Genomic DNA, 20,783 nt, shown 5'->3' with positions numbered 1-20,783 from the left:
ACATTTTGGAGAGCCCATCCATCATATACGTGTGGGATTCTCTGTCAAAGGCCTGTTCCTGGTCCAGGCTGATACCTGAGCAGCACAAGGCTATAAGAGATCTTCCTGCCGGGTACAGTACAGGTCTGATCCGGGTGGATCACTCGCTCCAGAGCAGACTTGAGCCTATTGGCGATGACCTGAGACAGAATCTTGTAGTCGACATTTAGCAAGGAAATGGGTGGCCAATTTTTGATTTCTTCCCCCTCCCCCTTCCCCTTGGAGATAACCGTGGTGATGCCTTTCCTCATGGACTCTGACATGCTGCCTGCCAGAAGCAACCCCCCGTACACTTTCAGCAGGTCTGGGCCTATCCTGTCCTTCAGAGCCGAGTGCAACTTATCCAGTAAGACATTGCTCCCAGGACTTCTACTCTTCTCGAAGGATCAGACGGCCTTTGTCAGCTCGTCCAATGTCAGTGGCTGATCCATGCCCTGCTGCTCGCTGTCCTCTAAATCCTCCGTGATAGAGGACAGGAAAGATTGGGAGGCCGTGCTGTCTGTGGGCCTTGAGTCGGACAGCCCGGCATAAAAGGATTTGCTGATCCTCAGTATGTCGGTCTGTGAAGACGTCACTGAGCTCTCTTCCTCCTTCAGGCTGCTGATTTCAGAGGTCTCTCTGTGCAGCTTCTGGAAGAAGAAGCCCGCACAATTCTCGCCCTGCTCCACGGAGTGGAACCTGGACTGGAAGATGATCTTTGAGGCCTCGGAGGTGAAAAGCGAGGCTTGCTGGCCCTTCACCTCTCTGAGATCTTCCCCGAGATCGACCCCCATTAGATGCAGCTGGACCAGATCCTGCACGCTTTTCTGGAGTTGTGACACTTCCCTCTCTCGCCTCCTGAACACCGTTGAGGATGAAGAACTTCCTGATATGGGCCTTGATCGCTTCCTACCAGTGCATCGTGGTTTCGAAGAGGGGTTTCACGGTCGTCCACCCTGTGTAATCCCTCGCTAGTTCCTCGATGTTCTCCGGGGTCAACAGTGTCGCGTTCATCTTCAATATCCCTCTGCCCATCCTCTGGTCCTCCTGCGATTGGCAGTCAGCCAGTAGGAGGCAGTGGTCAGAGAGGAAAACCGGCTGGACGTCGGTGGATCTGATCTTGAGCGTTGGGGGCACAAACTGGAAGTCTATCCTGGAATGGATGGACCCGCCCAGCCTGGACCAGGTGTTTCTTTGCGCAGCTCCATCTATAGGGTTGCTGAAGATGTCACAAAGCTTTGCGTCTTTCACCGCTTTCATCAGCAGTTTTGACGTGGTGTCCAGTATTCCCCCGCCCCTGCTGGATCGTCCAGCCGCATCTATGATGCAGTTGAAGTCTCCGGCGAGAACGACTGGACAGGAGGTCGCCAGCGGCATCGGGAGATACTGGAAGACCTCCAGCCGCTCGCCCCTGAGCTTCAGGGCGTACACATTAGAATCATAGAATCGTAGAAAAGTAACAGCATGGACGGAGGCCATTCGCCCATTCGAGTCCACGCCAGCTCTATGCAAGAACAATCCAGCTAGTCCCACTCCCCCGCCCTATCCCCGTGGACCTGCACATTTTTCCTTTCAAGTACTTATCCAGTTCCCTTTTGAAGGCCCATGATTTAATCTGCCTCCACCATCCCCTTGGGCAGTGCATTGCAGATCCTAACCACTCGCGGTGTAAAAAAGTTTTTCTTCATGTCACCTTTGGCTCTTTTGCCAATCACCTTAAATCTGTGCATTCTGGTCCTTGACAGTTCCGCCAATGGGAACAGTTTCTCTATATCCACTCTGTCTCAACCCTTCATGATTTTGAATACCTCCATCAAAGCTCCTCGCAAACTTCTCTGTTCCAAGGAGAACAAACTCAGCTTCTCCAGTCGATCCACGTAACTAAAATCCCTCAGCCCTGGAATCATTCTAATAAACCTCTTCCACACCCTCTCTAAGGCCTTCACATCTTTCCTGAAGTGGGATGCCCAGAACTGGACACTATACTCCAGTTGTACATGAACCAGTGTTTTATAGAGGTTCATCATGACTTCCATACTTTTATACTCTATGCCTCTATTAATAAAACACATGATCTCGTATGTTTTTTAACTGCTTTCTCAACTTGCCCTGCCACCTTCAACGATTTGTGAGCATATCCCCCCAGATCTCTCCATTCCTGTGCCCCCTTTAGAATTGTGTCCTCTAGTTGAGATTGCCTCTCCTCGTTCTTCTGACCGAAATGTATAACTTCGCATCTTTCGGTGTTCGATTTCATCTGCCACTTCTCCTCCCAAGCCACCAGCTTGTCTATATCCTCTTAAAGTCTACCACTATCCTCCTCACTGTTCACCAAGTTACGTGTCATCTGCAAGTTTTGAGATTGTGCCCTGTGCACCCAAGCCCAATTCATTATTAAATATCAAGAAAAGCAGCGGTCCCAGCACCGACCCCTGGAGAACACCACTGCACACTTCCCTTCAGTCCGAAAACCAACCGTTCACCACTACTCTCTGTCTCCTGTCACTTAGACAATTCTGTATTCATGTTGCTACTGCCGCCTTTATTCCATGGGCCGCAATCTTGATGACAAGCCGACCATGCGATACTTTATCAAACGCCTTTTGAAAGGCCATATACACGACCTCAAATGGATTGCCCTCATCGACACTCTCTGTCACCTCATCAAAAAACTCCGTCAGATTAGTTAAACACGATTTGCCTTCAACAAATCCGTGCTGGCTTTCCCCAATCAACCCACACTCGTTCAATTGAATGTTAATTCTGTCCCGGATTATCATTTCTAAAAGTTTCCCCACCACCGAGGTTAAACTGACTGGACTATAGTTGCTGGGTTTATCCTCACACCCTCTTTTGAACAAGGGTGTAATATGTCCAATTCTCCAGTCCTCTGGCTCCATTTCTACGGATGTTTGGAAGATTATGGCCAGGACCTCCACAATTTCCACCCTTACTTCCCTCAGCAAACTAGGACGCATCACATCCGGACCGAGTGACTTATCTACTTTAAATACAGCTAGCCTTTCTAGTATATCTTCTTTATCAATGTTCAGCCCATCCAGTATCTCAACTGTATATCCCTTTACTGAGACTCTGGCAGTACCTTCTTCCTTGGTAAAGTCAGATGTAAAGTTTTCATTTAGTACCTCGGCCATCCCCTCTGCCTCCATTTGTAGATCTCTTGTATGGTCTCTAATCGGCCCACCCCTCCTCTTACGATCCGTTTACTTTTTACATGCTTGTAGAAGATGTTTGGATCCCCTTTTATGTTGGCCGCAGTCGGAGCGGGGCGTTATTGTACAGAACGCCTGCTGCGAGCAGGCGGCCACCCACCACCTCTCTAACCTCGGGGATGGTGAATTGTTCTCCTCACAACAGAATCCCCAGGCCTGAGGAATGACTATCGTTGATTCCCGACCAGTTCAATTGCTATTTGGTCCATATGCGTGATCACTGCCGATAGTTGCTGAGGTTCAGGATCCCGCACTCCTGCAGGAACAGCAGGCCCCTCTTGACCCTTGACAGCAATGGTGTATTGGGCAGATAATCTGTATTAGTGATGTTGGTTGAGGGGTAAATATTGACCAGGACACCTGGGAGAACTCCCCTCAAGATCTTCAAAATAGTTTCATGCGATCTTCTACATCCACCTGAGATGGCAGGCGGGGCATCATTTTAATCAGTAATGCAAGCCAAGATTTTGTGCCCCATTAACTACATCGACTGCACCAAATCAATTCAGTGCAGATTCTGACTGATGAGTTAAAAACCGACAAAAGTAGGGGAGAGCAACAGATAGCAGCACGAGTTCGGCTGAGATGGTAGAGACTTGCACTCTCACTGGAGGGAAGCACCTGTAAATATAAGATAATTGACGTATAAATATTGCTACTTTTGAGCTGTAGAAACACGAACCACTCAGAATGCATTTCCTTCTTCCACTTCTCGCACACTGAGAGAAGGGAACGGTCATCAATGGCCACAAGCGCTGGTCTCAAGCAACACTTCCAACCCGCTTCACGCTCAGAAGGAAAAATTCCATCTCCTCCTCATGGTTGGTGAAACCAAACGCTTCAGAACACATTTCTCAAGTTGAAAAACTATAGAAATGATCGCCAAAAGTATAGTCTTACTTAACAGATGCGGCAACACCGCTCTCCAAACTTAGCGAGCCCCCTTTAACATAAGCTGAGCGCGGACCAATTCCTCGACCATTCATTGCGCTATTCATTTGTGAGGAATCAAATAAAAACGCAATTAATCTCCGCTACACCCTTTGTAAACTTGTGATTGTGTGAAAAAGAAATACCGTACAGCCATTACCCAGTAGGCACTAATTTGCATCATGTAGATACCAGTCTCCAGCAACTGTCCTGATCATAAGAACACAAGAATATATGAAATAGGAGCAGGAGTAGGCGAAAGAGCCCCTTGAGGCCGCTCCGCCCTTCAATCAGATCATGGCTGATCTTCAACCTCAAAATCACTTTCCCGCCCGATCCCCATATCCCTTGATTCCCCGAGAATCCAAAAGTCTATCCACCTTAGCCTTGAACACATACAACGACTGAGGATCCACAGCCCTCTGGGGTAGAGAATTCCAAAGATTCACCACCCTCTGAGTGAAGAAATTCTTTCAAATCTCAGTCTTAAATTGCCGACCCATTATCCTGAAACGATGCCCCATAGTTCTGAACTCGTTAGCAAGGGGGAAAAAATCACTCAGCATTTACCCTATCAAGTCCCGATGATGCACACAGTGGGTGGGTGACCCAGCACTGTGATCATTGATTCACACAGTGGGTGGGTGACCCAACACTGTGATCATTGATTCACACAGTGGGTGGGTGTCCCAGCACGATAATCATTGATTCATAGAGTGGGTGGGTGTGCGAGCACTGTGATCATTGATTCACACAGTGGGTGGGTGACCCAGCACTGTAATCATTGATTCACACAGTGAGTGGGTGACCCAGCACGGTAATAATTGATTCACACAGTGAGTGGGTGTCCGAGCACTGTGAACATTGATTCAAAAAGTGGGTGGGTGTCCGAGGACTGTGATCATTGATTCACACAGTGAGTGGGTGACACAGCACAGTGATCATTGATTCACACAGTGGGTGGGTGACCCAGCACTGTGATAATTGATTCACACAGTGCGTGGGTGACCCAGGACTGTGATCTTTGTTTCACAAAGTTGGTGAGTAAACCAGCACTGTGATAATTGATTCACACTGTGTGTGTGTGTGTGTGACCGAGCACTGTGATCGGTGATTCACACAGTGGATGGGTGTCCCAACACTGTGATGATTGATACACACAGTGAGTGTGTGTCACAGCACTGTGACCATTGATTCACACAGTATGTGGTTGACCCAACACTTTGAACATTTATTCACACAGTGGGTGAGTGACCCAGCACTGTGATCATTGATTCACACAGTGGGTGGGTGACCCACCACTGAGATCATTGATGCACACAGTGAGTGGGTGACCCAGCACTGTGATCAGTTATTCACACAGTGGGTGGGTGACCCAGCACTGTGATCATTGATTCAAACAGTGGGTGGGTGACCCGGCACTGTGATAATTGATTCACACAGTGGGTGGTTGTCCCATCACTGTGATCATTGATTCACACAGTGAGTGGGTGACCCAGCACTGTGATCATTGATTCACACAGTGGGTGGGTGTCCCAGCACTGTGATCATTGCTTCACTCAGTGAGTGAGTGACCCAGCACTGTGATCATTCATTCACAGAGTGGGTGGGTGACCCAGCACTGTGATCATTGTTTCACACATTGGTTGGGTGACCCATCACTGTGATAATTGATTCATACGGTGGGTGGGTGGCCCAGCACCGTGATCAGTGATTCACACAGTGGATGGGTGACCCAGCACTGTGATCATTGATTCACACAATGGGTGAGTGACCCAGCACAATGATAATTGATTCACACAGTGGGTGGGTGTCCCAGCACTGTGATCTTTGATTCACACAGTGGTTGGGGGACCCAGCACTGTGATCATTGATTCACACAGTGAGTGAGTATCTCAGCACTGTGATCATTGATTGACACAGTGGGTGGGTGACGCAGCACTGTGATCATTGATTCACACAGTGGGTGGATGACCCAGCACTGTGATCATTGATTCACACAGTGGGTGGGTGACCCGGCACTGTGATCATTGTTTCACACAGTGGGTGGGTGAACCAGCACTGTGATAATTTATTCACACAGTGGGTCGGTGTCTCAGCACTGTGATCTTTGATTCACACAGTGGTTGGGTGACACAGCACCGTGATAATTGATTCATACTGTGGTTGGGTGACACAGCACTGTGATCATTGATTCAAACAGTGAGTGGGTGACCCAGCACTGTGATCATTGATTCACACAGTTGGTGGGTGACCCAGCACTGTCATCACTGATTCACACAGTGGGTAGTGACCCATTACTGTGATCATTGATTCACATAGTGCGTGGGTGACCCAGCACTCTGATCATTGATTCACTCAGTGTGTGGGTGACCCAGGCACTGTGATCATTGATTCACACAGTGTGTGGGTGACCCAGCACTGTGATCACTGATTCACACAGTGAGTGGGTGATCCAGCACTGTTATCACTGATTCACACAGTGAGTGGCTGACCCAGTACTGTGATCATTGATTCACACAGTGGGTGGGTGTCCCAACACTGTGATCATTGATTCACACAGTTGGTGGGTGTCCCAACACTGTGATCATTGATTCACACAGTGGGTGAGTGACCCAGGCACTCTGATCATTGATTCACTCAGTGTGTGGGTGACCCAGGCACTCTGATCATTGATTCACTCAGTGTGTGGGTGACCCAGGCACTGTGATCTTTGATTCACACAGTGGTTAGGTGACACAGCACTGTGATCATTGATTCACACAGTGAGTGAGTATCTCAGCACTGTGATCATTGATTCACACAGTGGGTGGGTGACCCAGCACTGTGATCATTGATTCACACAGTGGTTGGGTGACCCAGCACTGTGATCACTGATTCACACAGTGTGTGGGTAACCCAGGCACTGTGATCATTGATTCACACAGTGTGTGGGTGACCCAGCACTGTGATCACTGATTCACACAGTGATTGGGTGACCCAGCGCTGTGATCACTGATTCACACAGTGGGTGTGTGACCCAGCACTGTGATCATTGATTCACACAGTGGGTGGGTGACCCAGCACTGTGATCATTGATTCAGACAGTGAGTGCTTGACACTGAAACTGTAATCATTGATTCACAGTTATGTACTGTCGCACCGGCAGGTCAGACTCACCAGGGCTGGCAGTACAGCTGTGTACAGTCAGGGGAGAATGGCCCTTGAAGTAGTTAACATTGCCTCGGGACCTCAAGAAGTCTCATGTCATCAGGGCAAACATGGGCAAGGCAACCTCCTGTGATTACCAACTACCCTCCTCCCTCAGCTGATGAATCAGTCCTCCTCAATGTTGATCACCAATTGGAGGAAGGACAGAGGGTAGTAAGGGCATGGAATATATTCTAGGTGGGGGACTTCAACGTCCATCACCAAGAGTGGCTCAGTAGCACCACAACTGATGGAGCTGGCCGAGTCCTGAAGAAAACAACTGCCAGACTGGGCCTCCGACAGGTGGTGAGTGAACCAATACGAGGGAAAAACCTACTTGACCTCATCATAAGACCTTAAGACCATAAGAGATAGGAGCAGGAGCAGGGCATGGGACCTCGAGCCTGCTCCGCCATTTTATGAGATCATGGCTGATCTGATTTTTACTTCAACTCCACTTTCCCGCCCTTTCCCCATATCCTTTGACTCCCTTGCTGATCAAAAGTTTGTCTAACTCAGCCTTGAACGAATTCAATGGCTCAGCCTCCACAGCTTTTTGGGGTAAAGAATTCCAAAGATTCACGACCCTCTGGGAGAAGAAATTCCTCCTCATTTCCGTCTTAAATAGGCGAACCCTTATTCTGAGACTGTAGCCCCTGGTTTTAGATTCCCCCATGAGGGGTAACATCCTCTCAGCATCTGCCCCATCGAGTACCCTCAGAATCTTGTCTGTTTCAAAAGATCTCCTCTCATTCTTCTAAACTCCAATGAGTAACGACTCAAATTGTTCAATCTTTCCTCATAAGAGAAACCTTCACTGAACTGCCTCCAATGCAAGTATGTCCTTCCTTAAATAACGGCACCAGAACTGTACGCATTACTCCAGGTGTTGTCACACCAGCACCCTGTACAGTTGTAGCATGACTTCCCTGCTTTTATACTCTAACCCCCTGGAATTAAAGGCCAATATTCCGTTTGCCTTCCGGACTACCTGCTGCATCTGGATGTTGACTTTCTGTGTTTCATGTGTGAGGACACCCAGATCCCTCTGGACGCAGCATTTTGTAGTATTTCTCCATTCCAATAATATTTTGCTTTTTTATTTTTCCTCCCAAAGCGGATGACTTCACATTTTCCCACATTATATTCCAGCTGCCAAAATTTTGCACATTCGCCTAACCTGTCAATATCCATTTACAGACACTTTGTGTCCTCATCGCAACTTGCTTTTCCACCCATCTTTGTATTATCATCAAATTTGGCCACAAGACACTCTGTTCCTTCATCCAAGTCATTGATATATATTGTAAATAGTTGAGGCCCCAGCACTGAGCCCTGCGGCACCACACTAGTTACAGATTGCCATCTTTAAAATGACTCTTTTATCCCGACTCTCTGTTTTCTGTTAGATATCCAATCCTCTATCCATGCCAGTATATTACCCCCAATACCGTGAGATCTTAGCTTGCGCAGTAATCTTTTATGTGGCACATTATCGAATGCCTTTTGGAAATCCAAATACACTGCATCCATTGGTTCCCCTTTATCCACCCTGCCCGTTACTTCCTCAAAGAACTCTAATAAATTTGTCAGAAACGATTTCCCCTTCATAAAACCATGTTGACTCTCCTTGATTGTATTATGAGTCTCTAAATGTCCTGCTGCTACTTCCTTAATAATGGATTCTACCATTTTTCCAATGACAGATGTTAGGCTAAATGGTCTATAGTTACCTGCTCTCTGTCTCACTCCCTTCTTGAATAGGGGTGTTAGGTTTGCGGTTTTCCAATCTGCTGGGACCTTTCCAGAATCTAGTGAATTCTGGAAGATTACAACCAAAGCATCCACTCTCTCTGTAGCCACTTCCTTTAAGACCCTTAGATGCAAGCCATCAGGTCCAGCGGACTTGTCAGCCTTTCGACCCATTAGTTCACCTCGGACTTTTTCTCTAGTGATAGTGATTGTTTTTAGTTCCTCCCTCCCCTTTGTCCCTTGGTTTTCTGCTATTATTGGTACATTATTCGTGTCTTCTAATGTGAAGACAGATACAAAATATCTGTTCAATTCCTCTGCTATTTCCTTGTTTCTATTATTATTTCCCCAGTCTCACCCTCTAAGGGACCAATGTTTACTTCAGCTACCCTTTTCCTTTTTATATACTTGTAGAAGCTTTTACTGTCAGTTTTTATATTTCTTGCTAGTTTACTCACATGATTTATTTTCTCCCTCTTTATTGTTCTTTTAGTCATTCTTTGCTGGTTTTTAAAGTTTTCCCAATCTTCGGGCTTACCAGTAATCTTTGCCATGTTGTATGCTTTTACTTTTAACCTGGTACCATCCTTGACTTTCTTGGTTAGCCATGGTTGGTTCATCCTTTATGTGGCATCTTTCTTCTTCACAGGGATATATTTTTGTTGCGAGTCACAAAATATCTTTTTAAATGTTTGCCACTGCTTATCCACCATCATACCATCTAATCTGTTTACCGAGTCCACTTTAGCCCATTCCACCCCCATTCCTTTATAATTGCCAATATTTAAGTTTAATATAGTAGTTTCAGACCCAAAATCCCCGCTCTCAAACTGGATGTGAAATTCTATCATGTTATGATCACTGCTTCCCAAGGGATCCTTTACTTTGAGATCATTAATTAAACCTGTTTCTTTACCCATTACAAGATCCGAAATGTCCTGTTCCCTTGTTGGTTCCCGACGTATTGATCTAAGAATCAGTCCCTAATACACTCTATGAACTGTGATCTCACGGTGTGACCGATCCAGTAAAAGGGGCCTCATCCTGTGATCTCATGGCGGGGGGCGGGAGGGGTGTGAGGTGACCCGTCCAGTTAAAGAAGCTTCAAGCATCATCTTCCGGTCCAGAGTCCGCTCCATGGAGCAGGACGAGAATTGCTCGCGCTTCTTCTTCCAGAAATTGCACAGAGAGACCTCTGGTGATCAGCAGCCTGAAGGAGGAAGAGTGCTCGGTGACGTCTTCAGAGACCAAAATACTAAGGAACAGCAAATCCTTTTAAGCCGGACTTGCTGAACTTCAAGGCCAACCCATCTTGTATTGCACAGAATGTAATATAAGATATGTACTGAGTCCACACCACATTGTATTGTACACAATGTAATATAATACATGTACTGAGTCCACCCCACCTTGTATTGTACAGAATGTAATATAAGATATGTACTGAGTCCACCCCACCTTGTATTATACAGAATGTAATATAAGATATGTACTGAGTCCACCCCACCTTGTATTGTATCGAATGTAATAAAATATATGTACTGAGTCCACCCCACCTTGTATTGTACAGAATGTAATATAAGATATGTACTGAGTCCACCCCACCTTGTATTGTACAGAATGTAATATAAGATATATACTGAGTCCACCCCACCTTGTATTGTATGGAATGTAATATAGAATATGTACTGAGTCCACACCACCTTGTATTGTACAGAATGTAATATAAGATATGAACTGTGTTTTGCATTGAATTAATAGGATCATAGTGTGTGCGAACTATTTTGTATTGTTTTGAACTGTAATTGCGACTTTTACACTGAACTGTGTGTATCCTTAAATTTTTTGAAATAAAGTATATTTTGAAATTTTTAATAAGTTGCAGCTCAAAGACGCTCCCTGCTGGTGAGCAGAGAAAAATACTCGAGTGAAACAGCCGTCTTCGGGCAGACACTGAAAGCTTTCAGGTTTGAGAAAGGAAAAGAGGTGTCAACATGTTGGGCTGTTGGCTGCCTGGAAAGTTAAAAGAGTGGCCTTGAGCTGCTTCCTCCAAAAGTGCACTCGCTCCTTCAAACTGGAATTGAAACAGTGATTTAAAGATGGTTTTGCTTTGATGTTAATTAATTATCCTCCAATCCACCAGCTGAGCTAAGAAAGGGAAGCAGCGAAACTCCCTCTCTTTGGTGATTGTTCACTGTGCACCTTTTGACACTCCCGGACTCGTGGAGTCGCGTGGGCATGACCGAGACTGACTCGGTATTGGCTCATATCACAGCGCTGTGAGAGTGTGAGATGCAACTTACCCTGCGCACACTGGAGCAATGGATAATGTGTCTGACTACAAATCAGAAGATTGTAAGATCAACACCTACCTGCCTGGATGGCTTTTGCAAACTGCCCATTACTTTTTGACTTTAGATAGCTTGCAAACTGTCTTACTTGGTAGTGCCGACTGCGACAACGGATGAACGGACACCGCGCAACAATCGCCAAACAGGAGGGTTCTCTCCCTGTCGGGCAACACTTCAGCAGTCATGTACGTTCAGCCACCGACCTTCGGGTAAGCGTACTCCAAGGCGGCCTTCCAGACACACGACAACGCAAAATCGTCGAGCAGAAATTGATAGCCAAGTTCTGCACCCATGAGGACGGCCTCAACCGGGATCTTGGGTTCATGTCACACTACACGTAACCCCACCAGCGAACAAATGTTATCTGTTTTTAATATAACGGGTCATTGACTGTCTTCCTTCTCTCTCTCTCTCTCTTTTTTTGGGGGGGTTGTATATCCGGTGGCCTTTTAGGTGACACCTTTCTGTCTGCTCACTGTGATTGCCTTGGCAACGGGCAGTAATCACCTGGCATTGTTCTGTGATTTTCAAATGCGAAGGATTCGAAAATTTCATTTCCACACCATCCACCTGAGGAAGGAGGAAGCCTCGGAAAGCTTGTGGAATTCAAAATAAATTTGTTGGACTATAACTTGGTGTTGTAAAATTGTTTACAATCGTTTAGATTTGTCATCAATACTCAACTATTCTGCGTAGATTCAAATTACAGATCATAAGATTTCTGAATTATCCATAAATATGTGGAGGTTGCATTATTTCACCTAATCCAGCTGCTGATCGTTGTCACTTGTGAAATCCCCATACACACCTGGCAGGATCCTGGTGCACTGTGAATCCCCATGCACACCTGGCAGGATCCTGGTACACTGAATCCCCATACACACCTGGCAGGATCCTGATACACTGTGAATCCCCATGCACAACTGGCAGAATCCTGATACACTGTGAATACCCATACACACCTGACAGGACCCTGGTACATTGTGAATCCCCAAACACACCTGGCACGATCCTGGTACATTGTGAATCCCCATGCACACCTGGCACGATCCTGGTACATTGTGAATCCCCAAACACACCTGGCACGATCCTGGTACATTGTGAATCCCCATGCACACCTGGCAGGATCCTGATACACTGTGAATCCCCATGCACACCTGGCAGGATCCTGATACACTGTGAATCCCCATACACATCTGGCAGGATCCTGATAGACTGTGAATCCCCATACACACCTGGCAGGATCCTGATATTCTGTGAATCCCCATGCACACCTCGCAGGATCCTGATACACTGTGAATCCCCATGCACACCTGGCAGGATCCTGGTACATTGTGAATCCCCAAACACACCTGGCACGATCCTGGTACATTGTGAATCCCCATGCACACCTGGCACGATCCTGGTACATTGTGAATCCCCAAACACACCTGGCACGATCCTGGTACATTGTGAATCCCCATGCACACCTGGCAGGATCCTGATACACTGTGAATCCCCATGCACACCTGGCAGTATCCTGATACACTGTGAATCCCCATACACATCTGGCAGGATCCTGATAGACTGTGAATCCCCATACACACCTGGCAGGATCCTGATATTCTGTGAATCCCCATGCACACCTCGCAGGATCCTGATACACTGTGAATCCCCATGCACACCTGGCAGGATCCTGGTACACTGTGAATCCACAAACACACCTGGCAGGATCCTGGTACATTGTGAATCCCCATGCACACCTGGCAGGATCCTGGTACACTGTGAATCCCCATGCACACCTGGCAGGATCCTGGTACACTGTGAATCCCCATGCACGCCTGGCAGGATCCTGATACACTGTAGATCCCCATGCACACCTGACAGGATCCTGATACACTGTGAATCCCCATACACATCTGGCAGGATCCTGATAGACTGTGAATCCCCATACACACCTGGCAGGATCCTGATATTCTGTGAATCCCCATGCACACCTCGCAGGATCCTGATACACTGTGAATCCCCATGCACACCTGGCAGGATCCTGGTACACTGTGAATCCACAAACACACCTGGCAGGATCCTGGTACATTGTGAATCCCCATGCACACCTGGCAGGATCCTGGTACACTGTGAATCCCCATGCACACCTGGCAGGATCCTGGTACACTGTGAATCCCCATGCACGCCTGGCAGGATCCTGATGCACTGTAGATCCCCATGCACACCTGACAGGATCCTGATACACTGTGAATCCCCATACACACCTGGCAGGATCCTGATACACAGTGAATCCCCATACACACCTGGCAGGATCCTGATACACTGTGAATCCCCACACACCCCTGGCAGAATCCTGATACACTGAATCCCCATACACACCTGGCAGGATCCTGATACACTGTGAATCGCCATACACACCCGGCAGGATCACGATAACCGGGAAGCCCCATATAGACATGTGATGTAACGGCAGTGAATTTGGGCTCACAGATAAGGAACCTTGAGCCCGAAGTCGAGGTTTATCTCTGTCCCTGGAATTATATCCGAGCAGAAATTGTAGAAGAAGAGGTGGAGAAATGGGAAACAGTGAAGTATTATCATTGTACAACACATGATGAACCGCCAGAAAGTGATCGATGCGATTTGAGAAGTTGTCCAGATGTCCACACAATATAACATTCATCTGTTGTGGATGACGAGGAAGTTATTGGGACATTTCCCACTGGCAGTGGAAGAGAGAACTCTGTTCCGCTCAAACAATAGTCCTTTAATTTAGCAACCTTTTAATTACTGGCAAATGGAAGCATATTTGTAATTTTCAAAATTACATTTTAGAAAAGTTGCGGTAAGTAGCAACAACAGAGCAAATTATTTATAGAGCAGGTGAAATGAAGTCGGAATGTTTTCTGCTCTAACTTTAGACTGAGTGAAGCGTGCGGTAGTTCTATCCCTGATTCTGATCGCTGATATAACTGGTCTGTTATGAAAAACACAATCATTTACTCTGTGTAAAACCAGCGGAAATAATTTGTTACCATTTGCTGTAGCACAACACAAACGGGGGATGGATAGCAACAGGAAAGGCCGTCCCTGCTAAAGTGATGTCCCCGGCTACCCTTCCTCTCAGTTTATCTACAGAAAAACATCGAATTGTCTCCAGACCCTGACACACTGCCCCTTCAATATTCTCCCCAACTGACTCTTCCCCCGCTCTCATTGCATTGGAGTGAGATTTTCAGTGACTGAGTTTAATTTCCTGCTCGCACCTCTATTGAAGCTGTGAATTTAATCTCGGAACATTTTTCTGAACAGGAAAGTGATATTGAGAAGTTATTTTTATTTCAATACAACTAACATTGAGAACCACTTTCTGTCTGTTCTAATTGAAGATGTTCAACAGAAACACAAGGAAGCACTCCGTGTCCAAACTGAAACACTGAGAGTGAACACGATCTTAATAAAGGAGAAGGTTAAGATTTTCCAGCTGGTCACTCTATACACTGAGCTAACGGTCATTTCTACTGTTCGAGATCGGACACTTGTAGAACATGAACTGCTGGCAAGAGGCCGAGACCATGAAGAGTGGAGAGAGAAACATCTCCGGAGAGAACTGGAAAAAATCCGAACTGATCAATTGTTCCAGAGCAGTTTTTCCCAGAGAAAATCCAAATCTGGGAGTTCAGCAGCAGTGAGCGGAGTCGCGGGGATTGGAAAAACAACAATGGTACAAAAGATTATTTATGACTGGGCCACTGGGAAAATATACCCACACTTTCAATTTGTTTTCAGTTTTAAATTCCGGGATTTGAACGCTATTAACTGTAGAATAAACCTGAGGAATCTGATACTGGATCTGTATTCTTACTTTGGGAATATTCTGGGTGAGCTCTGGAAGAACCCAGAGGGATTATTGTTTATATTCGATGGTTTAGATGAATTCAAGGACAGTATCGATTTTGCTGACAATCGGAAAAATACAGAACCTCAGTACATGTGCACAGATCCTGAAGACGAGTGCAAAGTGTCTGACATTGTGTACAGTTTAATACAGCACAAGCTGCTCCCAGGATGCTCAGTGCGAGTGACCAGCCGCCCCACTGCATTACATTTATTGGAAAAGGCTGAGATCAGTGTCTGGGCTGAAATCCTGGGATTTGTTGGTGAGGAACGGAAGGAATATTTCAACAAGTGTTTTGAAGATCAGGCGGTGGCAGCAGCTGTTTTCAAACATGTGGAGGAGAACGAGCTCCTGTACACCATGTGTTACAACCCTTCCTACTGCTGGATCCTCGGTCTGTCACTGGGTCCCTTCTTCACACAAAGAGACAGGAAACAGCAGCGAGTTCCCAAGACCATCACCCAACTATATTCCTACTATATTTACAACATTCTGAAAAACCATGGCCGAGAGATTGAATCCCCCCGTGATGTGTTACTGAAGATCGGTGAGATGGCCTTCACAGGAGTCTCCGAGAAGAAGATTGTGTTCAGAAATGGAGATTTGATCAAGTACAATCTGCAACCTTCCCAGTTCCTGCCTGGATTCATGATGGAACTTTTGGAGAGAGATGATTCTGCCCAGAATGTGGTTTACACATTCCCGCACCTCACCATCCAAGAGTTTGTAGCCGCACTCGCACAATTCCTGACTCCAGATCGAGGGGACATCCGGAAACTCCTCAGTGAAGCCCACAGCAAGGAAGATGGGCGATTTGAGATATTTCTCCGTTTTGTTGTTGGTCTCTCCTCCTCACAGTCAGCTCGGCCCCTGGAGGAGTTTCTGGGTCCATTTCTTCATCAAACAATCTGCGGAGTGATTGACTGGGTGAAGGAGAAGGTTGAAGGAGAGATTGGAAACACAGGGAGTGAAACTGGTAAAAGGGACCTCCTGAACACATTCCACTACCTGTTTGAGTCTCAGAATAAAACACTGGCCCGTGTCACAGTGGGATCTGTGGAAACACTTACATTTAGTGGATTGCGACTGACTCCGATTGACTGTGCGGTTCTGTCCCATGTCATTGCACACTGTGATACAATAAAACACCTCAATCTGCAGCATGGCTCCATTCAGTGTGAAGGACTCCAGCGGCTGCGACCCGTACTGCACAAATGCCAGGTGTTGAGGTAACTGTTTATTTGTCTCTAACTGTTAGGCCAATTGTCGAAAAGTCACGGATTGTGTTGTTGCTCCGTAATGAAGGGAAACAAACAGTTCAGTTAAATCAGAGAGAAACAGATTCGACACAAATATGACAAATGATAAGAGGATCGGTTAGTAATTCTTCAGGACTGGAGAATCTAAAATGGATCTTTGTGAACAAGTCAGGATTTTACAGTCTTTATCGGATCAGTAAATACAGGTCACTGAAAGAGTCTGATAATTTCATTGCAATAAATGATATTTATTGCTGTTTTTCTCACTGCCTGAGATACGCCCATTGAAGGGGTTCCTTCTCACTGTTAGTTACACGTAGACCGACACTAACTGCAGCAGTCTGTGTGTCGGAGCATCCCTCCCTCTTACCGAGGTGTTGGGGCAAGTGACAGTCACCGGACTGTCAACGTGTGCCGAAGAGGGAAGCAGAAACACCAAACATTCATTAACAAAGAGCAAAACACAGCTTTCGGGCAGTCAACCGCCAGTGGGCGAGCTGAGCTTTCCCCTCAGGACGTCGGTCCGTTATCTTAACTTATCAATGACACAGCCCTCACACTCTCCAATACATCCACCATCTCTTCATCCAGCTGGCAGCACTCGTGCCTCTTTGTCAGAAGGTCGTGGATTCAGGCCCCTCGCTCATTAATCCAGGCCGACACTTCAGTGCGATTTGGGAACTAAAATCCGCCGCTGGAAAGGTTCAAATCTAACGGGTGGTCGGGTATTAGCCCAGGAGTACAGACACACACCGGTCAGCGGTGGGGCCTCACCCACAGCGGGAGGCTCCTGGGTTAACCAAGGGCAGTGAACCCAGGAATTTCCCAGTATCTGCCCCCTGTGCAAGGCCCCGCTCGGGGACAGAACACCAGAAAATTCCCCATAAAACTGTCGGGCACGTTACACCTGAAATAAATGTAAAGGCAGTTTAATATAAAGAGAGAAACTCCCCTCCCCTGTAAACTCGGAGTAAAGGGGCATTTAAAACTTGTAACAAGAAAGAATAAACTCTCCTTGTCACAAAAAATCCTTTGGGACGAATTATACAGCAATGGTTCCCGCCGTTTCACAATATAACTCACACCCAGATATTATACAGATTATATAATACTGCATAAAGTTCAGGTAATCACCGCTTTTTCATTTAATTCAGGGGAAAGCGTCCCTTTCCCATCAAATCCGTGATTTGAGACGCAGCAGAAATGATACAAGTTTACCCAAACATGACGGACAGGTCACTGACCTCCAGGAGGGTAATTCTGATCATCAAGGAATGAGACCGGACTGAGGGACATTTAAAGACTTCACACAGACAGCACTTTATTTAAGAAATACATTTACAGACAGTCCCTGAATCTATGGGGCGTTGGACAGAGTGAGATTCATTGTCAGTGACAGGGAAATCTGGTTATTAGTTTCCTGAAGATTTTTCAGTGTTTCCTGTAATATCAGAGAGAAATTGTGTCTGATCGGGGATTGGATTCAGTTTGTTTCTCACTCTCTGTCTGTTTGTGTTTAGACTGGGATGCAATAAACTGGGAGATTCAGGAGTGAAACTACTGTCTGCGGCTCTGAGGAACCCGGTCTGTAAAATACAGAAACTGTGGTTAGTATCAGACTGTGTGAGATTGTGTTTATCATAACTGGATACCGAACACGGTGTATTAATGTCAGTTTAAATAATAATACAAATAAATACTTGGAATTTCCTCTGATTCCTGTTAACTCTGCTCGTCTCTGTCTCTCTCGCTCTCTTTCTCTGATCTCCAGGCTATGGGGTAACGATCTCACAGATTCATGTACCAAGGATCTCTCCTCCGCTCTCAGTGCAAACCCGTCACTTTCAATTCTGGACTTGAGTAATAATAAATTGGTAGATTCAGGAGTGAAACTATTGTCTGCGGCTCTGAGGAGCCCGGACTGTAAAATACAGGAACTGCAGTAAGTATCAGACTGTGTGAGATTGTGTTTATAATAACTGGATGCGGAACACGGTACCTTAATGTCAGTATAAGTAATAATAATACCAATAAATACTGGGAACTTACTCTGATTCCTGTTATGTCTGATCGTCTCTCTCTCTCTCTCTCTCTCTCTCTGATCTCCAGGTTACGTGATAACGATCTCACAGATTCCTGTACCGTGGATCTCTCCTCCGCTCTCAGTACAAACCGGTCACTGACGGTTCTGAACCTCCGTAATAACAAACTTGGAGATTCAGGAGTGAAACTACTGTCTGAGGCTCTGAGGAACCCGGACTTTAAAATACAGAAACTGCAGTAATTATCAGACTGTGTGAGATTGTGTTTTGATAACTGGATGTCTGACACTGTCCATTATTATTAGTATCAATAATAGTGATATTATTAAACACTGTACATTATTATTAGTATCAGTAATAGTGTTATTAACAAACACTGCACATTATTATTAGTAACAGCTATAATTTTATTAATCAACAGTGTACATTATTAGTATCCACAACTGTTATTAATAAACACATTATTATTAGTATCAGTAATAGTGATATTAATAAACACTCCACCTTATTATTAGTAACAGCTATAATTTTATGAATCAATACTACGTTATTACTATCAATAAAAGTGTCGTTATTAAACACTGTATATTAATAGTATCAGTAATAATGTTATTAATAAACACTGTATATTAGTATCAGTAATAGTGTTATGAATAAACACTGTACAGTATTATTAGTATCAGTAATATTGCTATTAATAAATACTGTACATTATTATTAGTATCAGTAATAGTCTTATTAATCAACACTGGGGATTTACCCTGATTCCTGTTCTTTCTCTCTCTCTGATCCCCAGTCTGGGTCGTGTCGGTCTCACAGATTCTTGTACCGAGGATCTCGTCTCCGCTCTGAGTACAAACCGGTCATTGACGGGTCTGAACCTGGGATCAAACTCCTTCACAGACCGATCTGTCCCCGCTCTCCGCTCCCTCATACTGACCTGCAGGAGACTGGAGCGGATCGGGTGAGTGTTTGTGTTGATGTTTAATGTAATAAATGAAATATCAATGGGATTCAGTCCCTTTTTTGTCTGTAATTATTATTGAAATATTAACCTCAGTCTCCCTGTTATTTACACTGTTGTTCAATCTGTTTATTTCCTGTTTAATCTTTAATCTGTTTCAGGCTGTGGGAGAATCAGTTCAGTCCAAACGGAAAGAGACACCTGGAGTCACTGCGGGAATCCAGACGCGGACTGAGTGTGACAGTGTGAACATTTCAATTTATAACCATTGCTGGTCTCATTATATGAACATTTTCGGCCGATTCTCTGTCCCTGCCCTTTAACCAGCCGCGCTCCAGGTTTAAATACTAACGGCCCTTTAACGCTTTCCAGCTCGAGCTGAGCGAACGTCGTCTCCAATTGTGATGATGTGGAGATGCCGGTGATGGACTGGGGCTGACAATTGTAAACAATTTTACAACACCAAGTTATAGTCCAGCAATTTTATTTTAAATTCACAAGCTTTCGGAGGCTTGTGAATTTCAAATAAAATTGCTGGACTATAACTTGGTGTTGTAAAATTGTTTACAATTGTGACGTCAGAGGCCCAGCGACAGGGTCACGAGACTCAGTCTCCCGGTCCGACAGCGATGATTCTGCAGGATATCCGGGGCTGGATGGTCCCCAATGGGGCACTGGGTCAATGTAGAGACAGGAAGGGCCCAGGGTGGGGCTCAGTCTGGGATGCAGTGGGACACTGGGTCAATGTACAGACAGGAAGGGCCCAGGGTGGGGCTCAGTCTGGGCTGCAGTGGGAGACTGGGTCAATGTAGAGACAGGAAGGGCCCAGGGTGTGACTCAGTCTGGGATGCAGTGGGACACAGGGTCAATGTACAGACAGGAAGGGCCCAGGGTGGGGCTCAGTCTGGGCAGCAATGGGACACTGGGTCAATGGACAGACAGGAAAGGCCCAGGGTGGGGCTCAGTCTGGGCTGCAGTGGGGCACTGGGTCAATGTACAGACAGGAAGGGACCAGGGTGGGGCTCAGTCTGGGCTGCTGTGGGACACTGGATCAATGTACAGACAGGAAGGGCCCAGGGTGGGGCTCAGTCTGGGCTGCAATGGGGCACTGGATCAAGGTTGCATCAATGTTCATCGGAACACCAGTGGACTCCCCGTCTCT

The 20,783-nt window shown here is 46.1% G+C and overlaps 1 non-coding gene and 1 pseudogene across 1 annotated transcript; one reads left to right on the top strand and one right to left on the bottom strand.

Moving 5' to 3' along the window:
• Positions 1–3,931: 3,931 nt before the first annotated feature.
• Positions 3,932–4,149, bottom strand: LOC137314580 (small nucleolar RNA U3). Its single transcript, XR_010961237.1, has one exon. It is a non-coding gene; the product is annotated as a small nucleolar RNA U3 (small nucleolar RNA).
• A 6,110-nt stretch (positions 4,150–10,259) lies between these two features.
• Positions 10,260–18,899, top strand: LOC137314539 (NACHT, LRR and PYD domains-containing protein 3-like; annotated as a pseudogene).
• Positions 18,900–20,783: the final 1,884 nt, after the last annotated feature.

Source organism: Heptranchias perlo, unplaced genomic scaffold (genome assembly GCF_035084215.1).
Source record: "Heptranchias perlo isolate sHepPer1 unplaced genomic scaffold, sHepPer1.hap1 HAP1_SCAFFOLD_52, whole genome shotgun sequence".
In the NCBI taxonomy this organism is placed as follows: domain Eukaryota; kingdom Metazoa; phylum Chordata; class Chondrichthyes; order Hexanchiformes; family Hexanchidae; genus Heptranchias; species Heptranchias perlo.
Note: the sequence above shows the minus strand (reverse complement) of the source record. Positions and strands in the feature narration are given on the sequence as shown.